This window comes from Onychomys torridus, chromosome 6 (assembly GCF_903995425.1).
Source record: "Onychomys torridus chromosome 6, mOncTor1.1, whole genome shotgun sequence".
In the NCBI taxonomy this organism is placed as follows: domain Eukaryota; kingdom Metazoa; phylum Chordata; class Mammalia; order Rodentia; family Cricetidae; genus Onychomys; species Onychomys torridus.
In genome coordinates this window covers 81,074,526-81,092,536 of record NC_050448.1, presented here as the reverse complement: position 1 = coordinate 81,092,536, position 18,011 = coordinate 81,074,526, and positions in this window count along the sequence as shown.

Genomic DNA, 18,011 nt, shown 5'->3' with positions numbered 1-18,011 from the left:
GGAAAGGGGGGACCCAAAGATGGAAAAGGGGGGACCCCAAAGATGAAGGAAAATAAGTTTTATTACAGTTTCTGGCAAAAGTGTGAATCAGCCCTGCCAGTGGAAAGTGGCATGCCAGTGTTATGTTATATATATATATGTATATGAAGGGCAGGGGTTTTATTCTCGAGAATAAAGGAAAACAGACTGGAAGGCTGTCTGATGCTGCAGTGCAAAATTCCCTTCTGTCAAAATTTTCTATCTTCTATCCCTTTCTCAATTTCTGTGGAAAATATAAGGCATAGTGTAGTAATATAGTATAAAAAAACTTAGAAGTGTAAGATCATGTAGAAAAAATAAGTAAGGCAACTAGACAGAAAAACTCCAATTTTCTAACTTTGGGGGCTATGAACACAAACTGGGGAAGAAAAAAAAACCTTTCTTTGAGCTTTTCTGGTAGTAAAAAAGCTCTTCTTTGAGCTTATGGGGAAGAAAAAGTTTCCTATGGAAGCTTCTGACATGGGGACAGCTGAAATGCTAAGTCCAAGCAGCAGGAGAAAGTGATTTCTCCCTGAGGCAAAAATGGGGGTGTAAAAAGCCAAAATTTAAAGTTGGGAAGTTTTGGGAAAAGTTGGTCTTTCTCTTCTGGGGAAAAAAAATCTCTTTAACTAAAAAGGTTTTCTTGAAAAATTTTGGGGAGAAATCTCTAAAAAGCCTTAATCTTTCTCCCTCAAAAAACATAATTATTCTCAAAAGGTGTTAAACTTAAAAACTAAAGCCTTTAACTTTCTCAAAAGGACAAAAATTTGAATCACCTGGAGATATTAGTGTGAGACTTACCTGTGAGTCACTTTAAGAAAAACAAAAACCTCGGTCAAAATGGGGCAGGAAAATAGGAAGCCAATCTTCCAAGAGTCACTTAGTCTTTCTAAGACTAAAAAACAAAGGCGTTAAGGTGGAACTACAACAAGTACAGAGGTTCTTAAAGTTTGTAGAGGAATTGTGTCCCTGGTTTTCTGATTATGGGAAGCTTAATGAGGATTCCTGGGAAAGAATTGGAGTTGAAATGCAAAAATATTATGAAAAACATGGGCCAGAAAAGATTCCTGTGGAAGCCCTTGGCCTGTGGGCATTGATCCAGGATAATTTAGATCCTAACTCTGAAAAGCAGGAGGGATTGTTCCCTAAGGCAGATGAGGTGGAGACAAAACACTCTGCTCTGCCAGCAGAACCGGAAAACCCTTGTACAAAACTGTTTAAACAGGGTCCGGTTTCTCTAGGCCATGACACTAAGTTTAAGGAACAAAAATTTTGGAATAACTTGAAAAGCCTAGTAACTTCTCTCACTCAAAAAAACAGGAATTCTCCAAGTCTCTCCTCTTCCCTCCATAGGGGTAGAATTAGACTCACCTGGGGAGGCGTCTTTTAGAATGGAAAAGCCACCTGTAATTGCCATAGTGCAGAGATCCTCTGAGGCAATGCGAACCCTCTCTATCAACACTACATCTCCTCTTCAAGCTAGCCTTCCGGAAGCTGCTAGTAAGGGGGAAGAAATTCAAGGCATTCAAATGTTCCCTGTCCTGGAAAAGCAGGACCGCCAGGGCAATATCATAAGAGTGCATGTTCCCATTCCTTTCAAACAGATTAAGGAGTTAAAAAAGCATGTAGTCAATATAACCGGACTGCTCCTTTCACATCAGTATTGTTAGAAAGCCTGGCTTTAGAAGTTTTGGCCCCGGGCAATTGGAAACAAATGGCTCGAGCATGTCTATCTGGAGATGACTATCTGCTGTGGAAAAGTGAGTTCGTGGAACAGTGTCAGGTCACAGCTGAAATAAATCAGGCACAACAGATTCCTATCACCTTTGATATGCTCGCTGGGGAAGGCACTTATCAAGTTAAACTTTGACATAATGGTGTACGCTCAGGTTCATGCTACTGCCAAAAGAGCTTGGAATACGCTTCCGACATCAGGAAGACAAACAGGATCTGTCTAAGATAAGGCAAGGGCCTGATGAGTTATTTCAAGATTTTGATTCCAGATTAATGCAAACGGCTAGCAGATTAGCGATGCAGAAGCTGGACTTTTACTTGTAAAACAACTTGCATATGAAAATGCCAATGCAGCATGTCAGGCCGCAATATGCCCTTCTAGAAAAAAGGGAAACATTTCTGACTATATCCAACTTTGTTCTGATATAGGACCATCATACAATCAAGGGATAATCATGGCCGCAGCATTACAAGGAAAAACAGTTAAGGATGTTCTGTACCAGAAAACACACCCTAATTCCAGACAAGGGAAAGATATTGGACCTCCTGGAAGTTGTTTTGGGTGTGGACAGATGGGACATTATATTAGAAGTTGCCCTGGCAAGAGAAGGGGCTTCAGATCAAATAGAGAGCCTGGGTTATGCACAAGATGTAAGAGAGGGAAACACCGGAGTAGTGATTGCACATCAAGGGCAAATACCCAGAAGAGTCCGTTTCAGGGAAACAGATGGAGGGGCTCACCCCAGGCCCCGACAAAATAGACCTTTGGGGTAATTCAGCAGTCTATCCTCTGGCAAAGAAATATACTCAAGACCTCTATAGAGCAACGCCAGGTAGTGCTGGATTAGACCTCAGTTCTTCATCTACAGTTTTGACCCCTGACATGGGAATGCAAGCCCTCCTTTCAGGTGTTTTATGGACCTTTGCCATGGGGCTCTGTGGGGTTATTGTTGGGCAGAAGTAGTACTACCATGCAAGGAATTCTAGTCGCCCCTGGAGTGATCAATGCTGACTATATGGGAGAAATAAAGGTGATGACTCATTCACCCACAAGAATTTCAATAATAAAGATTGGTCAGAGACTTGCACAATTAATCTTACTTCCTCAAATACAAACAAAAAATCCAATTAAAAGACATAACAGAGGAGAGGCTGGATTCGGTTCTGTCCTACAAGCCATAGGACCACAACGTCCAGAACTTGCGTTAGTCATAAATGGTAAAAATTTCTTGGGTCTTTTAGATACAGGCGCAGATTTTTCTGTTATATCTGCTAGTCAATGGCCAGCTATGTGGCCAAAAATGGAGACTATTACACAGCTGCAAGGGATTGGCCAAACTCGGTGTCCTGAGCAGAGCAGCAATGAGCTCTCCTGGAGAGATGAGGAGGGTCATGAAGAGACTTTTCAGCCATAAATTGTCCCTCAATTGCCGGTAAATTTGTGGGGTTGAGATGTTATGAGCCATATGGGAGTATGTTTATATAGTCCTGATACAACTGTCTGTGAACAAGAAGTTCCTGACCAAAAGTTAATGGAAATGTCATCTTTAACTCCTAAAGAAAAAACAAATAAGGATGGTATGGAGCATTTTTAGGAAGGGTCATTGAGCAGCCTGTACTCCATGCAGATCCTATAACCTGGAAATCCGATCAGCTTGTGTGGATAGATCAATGGCCCCTAAGAGAAGAAAAAATACAGGCTGTCCAGCAGGTAGTACGGGAACAGCTGGATAGTGGTCATATTGAACTTTCTAATTCTCCCTGGAACTCTATTTTCCTCATCAAAAAGAAGTCAGGGAAATGGAGATTATTACAGGATTTGAGAAAGATTAATAAAACCATACAACCAATGTGAGCTTTGCAGCCTGGATTGCCTATCCCTACTGCTATACCAGAAAATACATATAAAATTATTTTGTATTTGAAGGATTGTTTTTATACCATTCCTTTAGCTCCCCAAGACTGTCAAGGATTTGCATTTGGTATTCCCTCAGTCAACTTCAAAGAACCCAAGAAAAGATTCCATTGGACAGTTTTGCACCAAGGAATGGTTAATAGCCCAACACTGTCAGAAATTTGTAGCTCAAGCTATCCAAAGAGTTAGAGAGCAAGGCTTATATTATTCACTACATGAATGATATTTTGCTTGCACATAAAGACGTAGAAATTTTGCTTGACACTTTTGGACTGCTTCAGCACTGTCTTCCCCATGCAGGGTTAATTATTGCTCCAGAAAAAGTGCAAAGACACTCGCCTTTTCAGTGTCTGGGACATGTATTATACCCTAAGGTGATAAAGCCTCAAAAATTGGAAATAAGAAAGGATGAGTTAAAAACTTTAAATGATTTTCAAAAATTATTGGGGGATATTCAATGTTTGCACCCTTACTTACAAGTATTTACTGGTGATTTAAAACCTTTAAGTGATATTTTAAAAGGAGATAATGACCCTAATTCATCCAGAGAGTTAGCTGAAAAAGGTAGACAAGTTCTGCAAGTTGAAAAGGCTATTAAAAACCAGCAAGTACATTACATTAATTACGCCCTACCTTGGTATGCATATATTTTGCTCACTAGGCATACTCCTACAGCAGTATTATGGCAAAACAATCCTCTCTTATGGCTACATCTTCCTGTTTCACCAGCCAAAGCATTAAATTCATACTATGAGTCTGTAGCTTGCTTGGTACAAAAAAGCAGAATCAAGTCTAGATGTTATTTTGGTAAAGAACCTATGGTAATTAGTGTTCCTTTTACAAAGTAGCAAGTTGATTGCCCAAGAATCACTGTTTTGAAAAAGATTGCTTTTTCTCAGTTTTCAGGCCCAATTGATAATAATTCCGAGATGATCCATTATTGCAATTCATTCAAATGCATTCCTTTGTATTTCCTAAAATTGTTATGAAAGACCCCATAGAAGATGCTCTGCTAGTTTTCACTGATGGATCTTCTAATGGAAAGGCTGCTTATGTTATTAATGGAAAGTTATGTAGTACAAACAACCCCAGCTTCTGCACAGATAGTGGAATTACAGGCAGTGAACATGGTTTTTCAGGTTCTTGTAGACAGATCATTGAAATATATATATATATATATATATATATATATATATATATATATATATATATAGATAGAGAGAGAGAGAGAGAGAGAGAGAGAGAGAGAGAGAGAGTGTCAATATATTTATAGAGCTCTTCAAGTCATAGAAACTCTTCCCTATATTGGCACTAATAACAACCAAGTCAAAATGTTGTTTCAACAAATTCAAGATGCTATTCACAAAAGAAAGCTGCCATGCTTTGGGCCATATTAGAGCTCACTCCAATCTTCCTGGTCCTTTAGCTGAGGGTAATGCAATGGCTGATAAGTTAACAAAGATAGTAGCATTATCCCAAGTGGAAATGGCTCAACAGTCACATTCTCTTCATCATCAAAATAGCAAAAATTTAAGAAAGCATTTCAATCTTATCAAAGAAGCAGCTCATCAAATAGTTAAACAATGTGGGGTATATCCAAAATATCTTCCTGTCCCTCACTTAGGGGTAAACCCTCGAGGTCTTCTTCCTAACCATCTATGACAAATAGATGTTATTCATATTGCAGAATTTGACAAATTAAAATATGTACATGTGACCACTGACACTTATTCAGGAATTTTAATGGCTAGTGCACAACCTGGGGAAGCTACAAAACATGTAATTATGCACTGCTTGAAGTGTTTTTCCTATATGGGTATACCAAAAATTATTAAAACTGATAATGGTTCTAGATATAATAGTAAGGCATTTCAACAATTTTGTACCCAATGGGAAATCATACATAAAACAAATATTCCTTATAATCCTCAGGGATAAGGTATTGTGGAAAGGGCTCATAGCAATCTTAAAATACAATTCAAAAAATAAAAATAGAAATTTACTCTCAACCGCCACATAATGCATTAAATCATGCTCTTTTTGTTCTGAACTTTTAAAATGTGGATGTTCGTGAGCAGTCTGCCGCAGATAGATTTTGGCACAGTGGCACACAAGCAACTTTTGCTTAAGTGAAATGGAAAGATCCCTGCTCGGGATTATGGAAGGGTCTTGATCCTGTTTTAATGTGGGGTTGAGGACATGTTTGTGTTTTCACAAGAGGAGAATGAAGCTCGGTGGTTACTGAGCATCTGGTAAGGAGCGTGGAACTAAGGAAGGTCAGCTCCAATGACGTTCCTATAAAGGAACCAGAATGAAAGTGGCTTCATTAGTGTTTCTGAGGTTTTGTCACTGGAAATAGAGTTCAGAGCTGTGCTGCTTTTGGCTTTACTAGCTCCTTTAGAAAAATACTTTATATCCCCTAATAGCTGTGCAGTATTTTACAAAGAGCTTTACAGCAGCTAAATATGGTAATTTCACCCTCAGAGTGAAGTTTTTTGGTAGAACAAACCAAAAGTACTGCTGCAGTAGAAACGTTTGTCAGAATTGAAGCACGTGGGGAGCTATTATGAATTTGGGTGAAGGGACAGCCTCTAGTTAAAAACCGTTTACCGCTGATAGTGCATCTCTGCGGGTTCCTGAACGGCTGAGAGAACTCGAAACTTTGGGGTGTGGCTTCGTCCTGAGAATGTTACAGTTCCCTAACAACTAGTATCACAATTCTATAACGACATCACTCACTAAATCCCAGTGTTATATAGCAAAGCTGACTATAAACTCTAGACTTTAGAAATGATGTATGCACTTCCTGTCTAGTTAGAGATCGTGATAATTAAGAGTAAGTAGAAAAAGATAAATAAGATGTGAGTCTGTAGAAATTTTTCTGTCTTGTTAGATCTGTGTTAAGAAATCTTTAGGTGTTTGCTAAGTTAAATATATGCTAATGGTAGCCCTATATAAGTTTGTAAAATAGATCTATAGAGTTCCTTTAAGAATATAAGCTTGCAAGAAGTATCTAAGGTAGTCTTAAAACATGTAGTAATAAGTTTGTAAGAAGTAAAGAAGCTAGTTGTAAATGTAAGTTTAAATAAGAAATAAGATGGGATGAATATAAGTATATAAGAAGTAATAGGAAATATATTTACTAAAGTAGTTCTATAGTTTCCTTAAAGACTACAAATAAGTATATGTCAATGTTATGTGTCTGTAAAAATGTGTAAATATTGAGTGTGAGTTTATGCTTAAGCAGAAGTTACATGTGAGTTTGTGAAAAAGTGTAAATATTGAGTGTGAATATATGCTTAATGTATATGGTAAAAGAACCTGAGACACAGAAGGTAGTAGACTGAAAAGCAGGCAATCTGAATGGTTTCAAAAGCTCCAGAAGCTGCTAAGAATCTAAGAATGGTGGACGCCAGAACCAGCACAACAAGGTATCTGCAGCCGAGATTGTGGAAAACCAACGCAACACAGAAAAACCTGAGCTAACATAAAAAATGGTGTGGTTTAGAATACTACTGCAACAAAAAGGATCTCTGTGAGAACAAAGTTGCAGAGATGCATGTTTGAACTAAAATTGTTAACTGCAAAAAGTTTTGGTTGTAAAACGTGTCTTCATATTTGGAAGTTAAAGCCTGATACCACAATTTAACTTTTTTAACTTTTTGAACTTAAAATAATGAGATAAAACTACAAAAAGATTTTGGTTATGGATTTCCTCATATTTGGAAAGCAAGTACCAGAATTTATCATTTGAATTTTGGGACTTAAGAAATGAACAATAGTGATTTCACGGGAATGGGATAATTTTAAACTTACTTATAGTAACGATCTGGGAACTGTTTAATGGAATTTGTTGAAAATGGAGCTGTTTAAATGAAGACATTTATTGTTTCTACCTATACTAAAGATGCAATTTTGGGTATGTATATATGCTTTATTAACTGGTGATTCATGAATTGTTTTATGGAACTGTATATGTAAAATTGAATTACTTTAGGGAATTGATTTTGTGTTACAAATGAAACTGTTTAAATGGAAAAGTTTGGGTTTTCTAACTAGGCTTGAGACTTTTGATTAAAAAGTTATAAAGAAAAGGAAGAATTAATATTCCTTAGTCCATTTAATTTAAAAAATATTTTCTTGTTTGAGTGGATTATTGTCATGTTTTGGTAGTAAGAAATGCAAATGGGGTATATTAAGAGACTACTTTTAAAGTGTAAAACGTTTTATTAAACTGCTTTTGGCCCTGGGCCTCATGGTTTCACTGCAGAATTCAACCAGATCTTCAAAGAAGACGTAACACCAATACTCTTTAAATTGTTCCACACAATAGAAGCAGAAGGTATATTACCAAACTCCTTCTATGAGGCTACAATTACCCTGATTCCTAAACCAAACAAAGATGCAACAAAGAAAGAGAACTACAGACCGATCTCCCTCATGAACATTGATGCAAAAATACTCAATAAAATTCTGGCAAACAGACTCCAAGAACACATCAAAACAATTATCCACCATGATCAAGTAGGCTTCATCCCAGGGATGCAAGGGTGGTTCAACATATGAAAGTCCATCAATGTAATACACCATATAAACAAACTCAAAGAAAAAAAACCACATGATCATCTCACTAGATGCAGAAAAGTCATTTGACAAAATCTAACGCCCCTTCATGATAAAGGTCTTGGAGCGATCAGGAATACAGGGAACATACATAAACATAATAAAGACAATCTACAGCAAGGCAACAGCCAACATCAAAGTAAATGGAGAGAAACTCAAAGCAATAGCACTAAAATTGGGAACAAGGCAAGGCTGTCCCCTCTCCCCATACTTATTCAATATTGTACTTGAAGTTCTAGCCAGAGCTATAAGACAACATAAAGAGATTAAGGGGATACAAATTGGAAAGGAAGAAGTCAAGCTCTCCCTATTTGCAGATGACATGTTAGTATACATGAGTGACCCCAAAAATTCAACCAAGGAACTGATACAGCTAAAAAAAACCTTCAGCAACATAGCAGGATACAAGATCAACTCAAAAAAATCAGTAGCCCTTCTATATACAGTAGACAAACAGGCTGAGAAGGAAGTCAGAGATACATTACCCTTTACAATAGCCACAAATGATAGAAAATACCTTGGGGTTACACTAACTAAGCAGGTGAAGGACCTATATGACAAGAACTTTAAGTCCCTGAAAAAAGAAATTGAAGATGTCAGAAAATGGAAAGATCTCTCATGCTCATGGATAGGCAGGATTAACATAGTAAAAATGGTGACCTTACCAAAAGCAATCTACAGATTCAACGCAATTCCCATCAAATTGCCAACACAATTCTTCACAGATCTGGAAAGAATAATACTCAACTTCATATGGAAAAACAAAAAACCCAGGATAGCCAAAAGAATCCTGTACAATAAAACAACAGCTGGAGGCATCATGATCCCTGATCTCAAGCTCTACTATAGAGCTACTGTAATAAAAACAGCTTGGAACTGGCAGAAAAACCGACATATGGACCAATGGAATTGAAGACCCTGACATTAACCTGCACACCTATGAACATATAATTTTTGACAAAGAAGCCAAAACTGTACAGTGGAAAAAAGAAGTCATCTTCAACAAATGGTGCTGGCATAAATGGATGTCAATGTGTAGAAGGCTGCAGATAGATCCATAACTGTCACCATGCACAAAACTTAAATCCAAGTGGATCAAAGACCTCAACATAAATCCAGCTACTCTGAACCTGATAGTAGAGAAAGTAGGAAGTACTCTTGAACACATTGGCACCGGAGATCACTTTCTAAATATAACACCAATAGCACAGACACTGAGAGAAACAATCAGTCAATGGAACCTGTTGAACCTGAGAAGCTTTTGTAGAGCAAAGGACACGGTCAACAAGACAAAGCAACAGCCTACAGAATGGGAAAAGGTCTTCACCAACCCCACATCTGACAGAGGGCTGATATCCAGAATATATAAAGAACTCAAGAAATTAGACATCAAAATGCCCAACCGTCCAATTAAGAAATGGGCTATAGAACTAAACAGAATTCTCCACAGAGGAAGTTCAAATAGCTGAAAGACATTTAAGGAATTGCTCAACATCCCTAATTATCCAGGAAATGCAAATCAAAATGACACTGAGATACCACCTTACACCTGTCAGAATGGCTAAGACCAATAGCACAGAAGACAGCTTATGCTGGAGAGGATGTGGAGCAAGGGGAACTCTCCTCCACTGCTGGTGGGAATGCAAGCTTGTGTAGCCACTTTGGAAATCAATATGGCACTTCCTTAGAAAATTGGGAATCCATCTCCCCCAAGACCCAGCTATAGCACTCTTGGGCATATACCCAAGGAATGCTCAATCATACCACAAGAGCATTTGCTCAGCTATGTTTGTATCAGCTTTGTAGTAGGCAGAACCTGGAAACAACCTAGATGCCCTTCAACTGAAGAATGGATAAAGAAAATATGGTACATATACACAATGGAGTACTACTCAGCAGAGAAAAACAATGACATCATGAGGTTTGCAGGCAAATGGATGGATCTAGAAAAAATCATCCTGAGTGAGGTAACCCAGACTCAGAAGGACAAACACAGTATGTACTCACTCATAGGAGGATACTAGATATAATACAATGATGACTAGACTGCTACACAACTCCAGAGAGATACTACCTAGAAAATGGGACCCTAGGAAAGACCCAAGGATCACCCAATGACAGAAATGGATGAGATCTACATGAACAACCTGGACGACAGTGGGAGTAATGAAGGGCAAGATTTGAGGGAAAGAAAGCTTAGGGGAGCAGGAGATCCCAGCTGGATCAAGAACAGAAAGGGAGAACAAGGAATAACAGACCATGATAAATTGTTGCCCGCAGTCCCATGGCCCACATAAGGAAGACGTGCAACACGAAGATTCTTTGTCTATCACGCTTTATTGAGGCACTTGGTTGAGGGGAGAGCTGAGGCGCAGGGCCCCGAAGCAGGGAATTGCTGCTGCTTATATGCTGTTCAAGGACTACGGGTCACGCTGTGATTGGCTATGTAAGGTAGGGCGCCACCAGGCTTTTCGGGATTGGCTAGTCCTTGTTGCTAGGCTGATTACATGTATACCGCAGAGCGAGAGAAAAACAACACGTGTTGTTGGCTGGTTGCCCAGTGCCATCTTGTAATGGCGTCCACAGTTCCCTTTTTGTTTTAAAGAAAGGTGTGGTAACTGGTATGAGTGGGCACTCCCCCGAGCCATGCTGTCCTCTATTTTTGGGGGGATGGGGGGATCAGAGGAACACCCATATGCAGAGTATCATCATACCTCGGCTAGATGGACCGATGCAGTTGCATCTGCAAGTTACACACCAGATCTCAGGGTGGACAGTCCATCCTACTTGGAGAATTAACTGTCTACCCTCAAGGATTGGATCCCTACTGTGTGCAATGGATACTACTGATCCCACGGGTGCATGGGCATCCTTTCCTAGAGATCTTTATACATAGCTATCCAAGCTGTGGGGGAACTACCATGCTCAAGGGCAGTTAGAGCCTTAGCTAGGACCACCTTTTCTTTCCTTCTGGTGACACGCATCCTACACACAAAGCACAGGAAGAAAAATAGTCCAAGGATACAGCAGGCAAAAAATATACCTATGCCAACCCACTCTTTGAAGAAGGATAGCACAGATTTAACCCAGTCAGTAAGGCCTTCTATAGTGACCGGGGTGATATAAGTATTTAATTGGATAATCTGGAACCGCATATCAGCCTGCATTTTTTCAAATTCCATGGACCAATTACCTGCTAAAAGTTGTCCAATATTATGACTCATATTAAGGTTGGTTTTCAATGGGGTAATGCAATGATTTTTTCTATTATCTACACAGCTCAGCTGCACCACCTCAAATAACCTTGACAATTCTGCTTCTACTAAATCTATTCTCTTATTCAAAAGTAAAATACCAGATGCCAAATGTTGGTTGGCTCACTGTTGAGAGTCAAAAATTTCTGAGGTGTGTTGTATGACCTCATTTATTTCCTGAGCTGTTTTTACTTGAGAGGCCATGGCAATACCTGCAGTAACTGCTGCTGTAGCTGACAAGGCAATTGAGGTAACCAGAGCAAGAGTGATGCCAAAATCTCTTTTTGCTCTAAAAAGCCAGGCAATTGGAAAGTGTTCCAGGTCAGCCTTCACAGGAATAGTGACCATGGTTGGTAGCTTCATCACTACCGCTGAATTTCCTAATGACATATTCCAACACTTGCTGGCTACAATCGAGCTCAACAGAACTAAAGTTAAAAATAAGAAAAAGATGAGGTGAATCCACACACACTGGGGCGCTAGTGTAATTCAGTTGACTTTTGAACTCTTTCCAATTCCATGAGAACTTTTTAGTGGTATCATTATAGATACCAGTGGCATTATACAGAGTAGCCTGTTCTGCTTTAAGAAAGAAAAAAGGGGATAAATCTGTAAAAGCTCCCATGTTATTCTCCAACATCCAGGCAAAAAAGGGCCAACCTTTCTTGGTGGAATTTTGATTCTGATTAGCGAATGTGTCTAGATTGGGGGGAAAAGGAAAAATTTTGTTTCATAGCAGCTCTATATCCTGTTTTATCCATGCATTCATAAAATTCGGGGGGAAATATAAAAGAATTTTCTCTATAGAGACAACGGGGGGCAGTTCTCAAATGGCTAGAATTTTCAGTAGACCTTTTATCTTTTATAACAAAAACTCCTCTACTTCCCAATAGAAGGGTCGTGATATTTATAGCCCCGTGCCTGGTAGCGTTAACAGAGCCTGATCCTTCCGTTCATCCTGTACTCGCCTGCCTTAGTGCTGCTATCACTAGGTCAATGCTAAGACCAGGTTGTAGATGCTCCATTGGATTTGAAAATGCCCATAATGACCCTGTCCTCAAACGTATGCAGGGTGCACTGTCATTGAATGAGAAACATAAAGTTGGGGATAAATTGAACCTAGAGCTATTATAAGAGTGATATTTTGTCAACTCTTTAGTAGATCTCCTGCAGGTGACCTCTGCCTGGCATAGTGTAGAGAAGAATTTTGGGAATATGGTAGATTGATTATGTAATGGCATGGGTATGGGCCAAGTTTTTGTGATGGCCCCAAAATGCTCCATTGTTCCCAGGATCCTAGGTATCAGCAACGCCCCCAGGATCAGCAGCAGGCTCGAGCTCCATGTCCTGGTCGGGTTGACCATCATGTATCTGCGATGGTTGGATAATCCTTGTCAATCGAGCTGGGATCCACACTGGGTCAGAAGCGTCCTGTGGAAAAACACATACAGATCCCCTGGATGGGGCGATAATGGGATCCGGGACTTTCCATTTGTTTGTTAGCACATCTTTCCATTTGGCCTCTACAGATTTGACCATATCCTTCAGACTGTGTCTGTCAGCTGCAGATTGACCTCGCAGGTCCAATTTCAAAAAATTCATAGTAAAAAGGGCTATAGATATTTGTTGTCCCGGGGTAGCACTATGGGCTATTCCCCCTTTTTGTTTTTGAAGCAATTCTTTAAGTGTTCGATGTGCACATTCCACCACACCTTGTCCTTGGGGGTTATATGGCAGACCCGTGGAATGCTGTACTGCAAATTGCGCACAGAATCGCTTAAAAGTTTGAGAGGTGTAAGAGGGACCATTGTAGCTAGAGTTTTCCTGCCTGGCCCACAGTCAGGACAAATCTCTAGCTACAAATGGCGTCCAACGTGTTGGCAAGAGTTTCCACCTAAAACCTGAGAAAAAAGATTCTAAGACGGAGCTAAAAACAGCTTCCTGATTGTCTCTCTCAAGTTAGCAGCAGCCTGCCGGTTTGAGCTACTATGGCGGGTGGGTTCCTGGCGTGTGCTTCTGACCTGCAATGTGGTGGGAATGAGGAGTCTACAAGCAGCACTTTACTCTGCTGCATGGTGGATTTAGCCTTTGCTAGTTTAAAAAAAAAGTTTCTGGGCTATGTACTGCTTTGATAGAACTGCTTCTAGACCCAGAGCTGGTGGTAAACTGTACCACCACCATGTTGGGAAGCTGAGGTGGGTGGAGCCAGCAGCCACAGCAGCATTTCAGTCTTACAAAGATGGATATTACACAGAGAATCTGGTTTGTCTTGTCTTTGGGATTTTTAACTACAGAAAAGATTTGATCGTAAAAACTGTTAAGTTAAACAAATATGTAAATTTTAAAGGTACCTTGACTTCAAAATTTGGATATAAGGATATGTTGCTTTGGAAAAGAGTCTCTGCTTTTGTTTCCACAGAAAGCCAGAGGCTGTGGATTTGTTCCAGATTAAGATATATCAGGTTTGATCAGCCAAGACCACCTGAAAGGTCTCCGATGACACCATGGCCTAGATGATCCAACATCCAGAATGGTTTCAAGGCAACTGGCTCAGAGGTTCACCCTGATGGACTACTCCATAATCCTAAAATTTTCTTTTTGTCCCCATAAGATAAAGCGCCCCCTCCAGCAGGAAGTAGTAAGAGAAACTACACCCACATTCCCCAAATTATCAAGCTGGCTTTGGAGATGGAATTGGCTCACTCCTTCTCTAAACCCAGACATATTGCTAAAAGAAAAGGTTAAGAGATTCTTGTGTCCCAAATCAGAAGAACCCTCTGGTGTGGGACAGAGAAAAACCAATATTTTTCTTTAAAGCAGGTTGATTATAAATGAGATCTCTTTCTAAAGAAGAAAGGGGGATATGATATAGATATAATAGGATAAAAGGGTAGATTAAGGAACTTACTTCTAAAGAGCAACAACTTGTTTAAAATGTTTTACATTGGTTTAGATTTTAGTCTATTGATACAAACTTAGTTAATTTTGTTATATTGTGTGTATATTTCTACTCTTGTTTAAGGTATTATGTTTATATAGCTCATTTAAAATTGTAATGGATAATTAAAAATAGATTAATAATTAGTCATCTATGATGATCATACTCGTAGCCATGTTAGTTAAGTCTTCTAGATATACATAGACATATTTCAGATAGATAGGTAATCTTCAAATACTTCAAAGACCTTCAGAATATGGCATTTAAAATATTTTTGAAATTTAGACTTTCTGGACAGTGAGACATGTCTGCTCCTGGCAACACCGATTTACTTCAGAGACAACGATGGGCATTGAAGACACTTCATATCTTATCTTCACCTTGACAAAAATAGCCATTTGGGCAAGAAACTGTTCTTGCCTGGACTGCTTGATCAACTGGACATGTAGGACCCATAAAAAGGTGACCACTGAACTTTGTTTGACAAAATGGTCCTTCAGGTTCCTGCTTCGCATAGGAAACTGCCAGACATTCTACAGGACACTGAGAGAAGTGACCAAGAGACTCTAGCCCTGTGGGCTAAAGACAAATGCCCCAACATTACAAAAGAACATTAGGTGACTGTTCAGGCTGCCAGCTGTCTCTGTCTACCCTGCAAGACTCCCGAAAGTTGCTTACATCCTTCTCCTGTTTCTCAGGTAATATTATATCCTTCTGAGGTCTTTGATGTGGTTGAAGATTAGATAGTTATAATTTCCTCAGTTATGATAAAAGATAAGTTAGATATAAAGCCTTAGTCTCACAAATATAAGATAGATAGGATATCTTCTTTAATATTGTAACTGTAATTCTTGCTTGATAATTGTTTTGTTATATGTAATCGTACTATGTAAAAGTTAAAACCTTCCTTAAAAAAAAAAGAAAAGGGGAAGTGCTGTGGATATCGCTCTGTGTAAATAAAGTTCTGATTGGCCAGTGGCCAGGCAGGAAGTATAGGCGGGACAAGAGAGAAGAGAATTCTGGGACGTAGAAGGCTGGGGAGACACCACCAGCCACCGCCATGAAAAGCAACATGTAAAGACACCGGTAAGCCACAAGCCATGTGGCAAAGTATAGACTAACAGAAATGGGTTAATTTAAGATAGAAAAAGTAGATAACAAGAAGCCTGCCACAGCCATACAGTGTGTAAACAATGTAAGTTTCTGGGTGCTTTCTTGGTTGGGTCTGAGCAACTGTGGGACTGGCGGGTGAGAGAGATTTGTCCTGCCTGGGCCAGGCAGGAAAACTCTAACTACAGACCATTGTCAGTTTTTAGGTTTTGCGGCTTACCCCAGGCCGCTCATGCTTGTAGACAGTGGGTTTGCACATGACTGGCTTTTTCACTGGTTAAGGGTGTGGCATGTACTATGCCAGAGCAAGTATCTACGGATACATGCACATATTTAAGTTTACCGAACTCAGAAACATGAGTGACATCCATCTGCCACAGCATACCAGGTCTCAATCCTCTAGGATTGACTCCTAAGGAAGGGGCAGGAAGAAATGTCACGCATTCTGCACAGGCTTTTATGATTTGTCTTGCTTGTTCTCTAGTGATGCCGAAACGCAATCTCAGTGTGTTGGCAGGGACATGAAACTGTCGGTGAAATTGAATAGCATTTTCCAATGGGCTGAGGCTAAGGAAAATAGAAGGCCTAGTGGCAGCGTCCACTAGAGAATTAGCAGTTGCCATAGGGCCAGGTAAACCAGTATGAGCCCGAATATGCCCTATAAAGAATGGATGTTTGCGGGTAAGGATTTCATGTTTTATAGCTAACAAAATATTGGAGACAGGGCTGGTAATTCTAATCTTTGCTGCCACTTCTAACATGCGCACGGCATTCACCACATACTGGGAGTCGGAAACCATATTAAGAGGTTCAGAAAAACATTTGAAAACTTCTAGCACAGTTAGACATTCAACAATTTGTGGTACATTTGGATGGAAAAACAGCTGTACTGGTTCACCACCTTCTACTAAGTAAGCTCCTATACCAGACTTCGAGCCATCTGTATAGACTGTGCAGGCTCCAACAATGGGTTGTTCTTGTGTAATCTTGGGAAAATATAGCAAATTTTCTTCAACAAATTTAAACAAGGGATGAGCAGGATAATGATTGTCAATAACATTTGGGAAACTGCACGTAAATACTGCCCACTCATCAACAGTGGCAGTCAGTACCATGCACTGATCTTTAGTATAGGGAACAATGATTTTATCAGGGTACTTCCCAAAATGGGTCAAGCAGTAGCGTAATCCTTCAATCGCCATATGCACAACCAGGGATGGATAATGCGTTATATTGCGGGGCGTGGCTGCATTATTAGCATGTAGCCACCAAATGGGGCCTGTTTGCCAGATCACTCCAGTAGGTGTCTCTCGAGTTTTAAGAATTAGGAGCTGTAAGTCCAGATTAGGATCATATCTAAGAACCTGTTTCCCTTCAAGGGCGGTTTCAATAATTTGTAATACTGCCTTGCCTTCTGAGGTAATATGACGGGGAGAGGTTATACAAGGATCCCCTTCTAAGATGGCATATAATGGCGTCAGCACATGTTTTGGAATTTCTAAATACCCTCTAATCCAGTTAATGTCCCCCAATAATTTTTGGAAATCGTTTGAGGTTTTTAAGCATGCAGTTTTTAAATGAATTTTTTGAGGTGAAATATGGGCAGCTTCTAATTTAGATCCAAGAAATTCTACCGCCTTTCCTTGTTGCACTTTCTCTGGAGCTAAGTATTGGCCGAAAGACTCAAGTGCTTTGCTAGTATCACTCAACATTTTATGCAATTGTTCTATTGTGGGAGCTGCCAATAATATATCATCCATATAATGGATTATCTTAACCCTTTTGTATTTGCTCCTCACTTCTTTCAATGCTTGGTCTACATATAATTGGCACATAGTAGGACTATTAGCCATACCCTGGGGCAAAACCTTCCATTGATATCTTTTGTCAGGTTCTTCATGATTAATGGATGGCAATGTAAAAGCAAAGCGAACCCTATCAGCCGGGTTCAAGGGAATAGAGAAAAAACAATCCTTGATATCCAAGGTGATGATTGGCCATCCTTTAGGTATTGCTGATAATAGGGGTAAACCATGCTGCACAGGGCCCATAATTTGCATTTGTTGATTAATAGCTCTAAGATCATGTAACAATCTCCATTTTCCTGATTTCTTTTTTATAACAAAAATAGGAGTATTCCATGGAGATTGAGATTCCTCAATATGCCCTAAATCTAATTGTTTAACTAAATCAGTAGCTGCTTGCAATTTTTCCAAAGATAACGGCCACTGGGGAACCCACACACTTGCTGATGTGTTCCATGGTATGGCTAGAGCTTCCCCAGTGGCCCCCATCAAAAACCCAATCCTGTTCTTCTTGCATACTTTCTTGGTAAATAAGGGGCTTAATTTCCTTTTTCCAGATTCACAGTCTGGGGTTTTGTATAAACTATATTTACATATTGTTGTCCCTATGATTA